Here is a 2,491-nt window from a genome sequence, read left to right as displayed (position 1 = left end):
CCTTGCATCTTTAGATCGTCATCCATGTTGCATGATAACCCCTCAAGGGGATCCACATCCATAGGCCTTTGCATCTCATTGACTTGCTTGCTTATTGCTTGTTCTTTCTAATTTGGTCATAATCTTGTTTTAGTTTTAATTGCATTTAGTTGAGTAAAATCCATCACTTGAGATCTTGGGCTAGATAATAGCTCGAGAAGGAGTAATAGGAGATCCTTAGCCCCGTGGAATACGATCCTCGTGTCTTCGCACGAGGTATTACTTGGCGATCCCATACACTTGCGGGGAAGCAATCAAGTTTTTGGCGCCGTTGCCGGGGATCTTAAGGAATTCTAGGAAACTTTTAGATTATTACTCTAGCCATTTCATTCTTTACTCATTTTTTTTATTGTTATTTTTCTTTTCCTTTAATCTTAACTTTCTATCATCCTTCTTGGTTTTGCAAGGTACTGTACATGACACGTGCAAATCCATCGACCTTGATTACACCGGATAGTGAGATTGAGAGAACTTTACATCGGAGATTGAGAGAAGTTGGTGAAGGGTCGGGTATACAAAACATTGAAATTGAGGATAGAGTGTCTTTAGTCATGGCCGAAGAACGACGCACTTTATCCGAATATGAGAGACCTCAATTCACGGGTGACGAGTTTAGTGTTCAAGCACCGACTGTGGCATCCAACAATTTTGAGATTAAAGCAAGTACAATTGGCATGATCCAAAACTCGGTTCAATTCAATGGTCTTGCAAATGAAGATGCACATGACCACCTTTCCCGTTTCCTCCAAATTTGCTCTACATTCAAGATTAATGGGGTGTCCGATGATGCTATCCGTTTGAGGCTATTTCTCTTCAGTTTTAGAGACGGGGTATATCGTTGGCTTACATCATTGTCTCTGGGGTCTATTAAAACATGGAAGGATATGGTTGAGAAATTCCTTGGGAGATACTTTCCGCCAAGCAAAGCGGCGAAGTTGAGGCAAGAAATTTCAGCCTTTAAGCAAGGGGAGTCCAAAACGTTGTTTGAAGCCTATGAGAGATTCAAGGATCTCCTTAGAAGATGCCCCCACCATGGTTTTGCCTCATGGATGCGAGTACAAATCATTTATAATGGGCTGAATTATGCTACTCGCCAACTCATCGATGCCGCAGCGGGTGGCTTCCTTAGCAACAAGTATCCCGACGAGGCCGAGCAATTACTTGAATCTATGGCAAGCAATGAATCACATTGGGCCTCAAGAGGATCTACACAAAAGACTGCTGGGCTTTATGAAGTTAGTAGTAATGATGCCTTGGCCGCGAAGGTTGATGTGTTGACTCGAAAGCTTGATCTTCTTATGGGCAGTAGTTCGAGGTCAGAATCAGTGATGAATTGTAATACTTGTGGTGGTGAGCATGATGCAGTCCAATGTCCAATTTCTAGCTCCTCAGTTGCGTCAATTGAGAATGTTGACTACATTGGAGGGCAACGGAACCAAGGGAACCCGTACAACTCGACTTACAATCCAGGGTGGAAGAACCACCCAAATTTTTCATGGAACCAAGGCCAATAGCAACAAAGAGGTGCACCATCTCAAGGATCTCAATTCCAACAACTAGCCTTTGAGAGGAAGTTTTCTACTGAAGAGGTCCTTGCCAAGTTCATGCTCAGTACCAATGACAGGTTCAATAGTCTAACTAGTAGCATGGATGCACAATTTGGCAAGGTGAATGCTCAACTCACTCAGCACGCTGAAGAGTTCACTGAGATAGTTTCTATTTTGAGAAACCTCCAAGCTTCTGTGAAATCTCTTGAGCATCGAATGGGGGGACTTTTTGGCTAGACCTTTTTCTTGGCCGATTTTGGGGAGAACACTTGGGAGATTTTGGGCAACCTTGGGAAGGAGAAGAAGGGCAAGGAGACTAGAAGATCATTCAAGCCCAAGGTCCAAGACTCTCAAGGCAAGAAGACAACATCATTCAAGGGGAGATCTACCACGATTTGAAGGAAGGAGACCCGCGGCTAGAGGAAGCGTCCTTTGGCATTCCTTTGGCGGGGAAAGCGTCATTCGGCACATTCTTCACCTCCTCCTCCACCATTTCATCTAGGGAGTGTCATTTATGCTTTTGTTTCATGTTTTGCTTGTTTGTAGTACTTGTTGTGGGATGATGGCACACTAGACCCCCAAGGCCACCGGGTGTTGGTGAACCTTGGGGGGTTTTATCATGTATGTTGGATGATAACTTGTTAATTCCATGCTTGGGTAATTTTTGAGATTTAATCCATTGTTTTTCATGCTAAGTGCTACACTAAGGAGAAAATCCGTAGCTCTTTTTATGAATGATGCATGTAGATGTAACTTTGCTCGCATGTATTAGGTCATGAATGGATTAAAAAGGGGATGCTTGTATCATCACGCCGAGAAATCGGGTGTTTGGTAGTCCTCCATGTAGGTTTAATCCGAAGAAGAGTAGGTTTAATCCTAAGCGAGATTTCCTTGTACTCAATGCA

General features: G+C 43.3%; 1 non-coding gene across 1 annotated transcript; it reads right to left on the bottom strand.

Moving 5' to 3' along the window:
* Positions 1–971: 971 nt before the first annotated feature.
* LOC120276565 lies at positions 972–1,078 on the bottom strand. The gene has a single exon (XR_005541280.1). It is a non-coding gene; the product is annotated as a small nucleolar RNA R71 (small nucleolar RNA).
* Between the last annotated feature and the right edge of the window lie 1,413 nt (positions 1,079–2,491).

Source organism: Dioscorea cayenensis, chromosome 14, assembly GCF_009730915.1.
Source record: "Dioscorea cayenensis subsp. rotundata cultivar TDr96_F1 chromosome 14, TDr96_F1_v2_PseudoChromosome.rev07_lg8_w22 25.fasta, whole genome shotgun sequence".
NCBI lineage: Eukaryota > Viridiplantae > Streptophyta > Magnoliopsida > Dioscoreales > Dioscoreaceae > Dioscorea > Dioscorea cayenensis.
The sequence above is the reverse complement of the archived record's forward strand: the minus strand, read 5'-3'. Positions and strand labels throughout refer to the sequence as shown.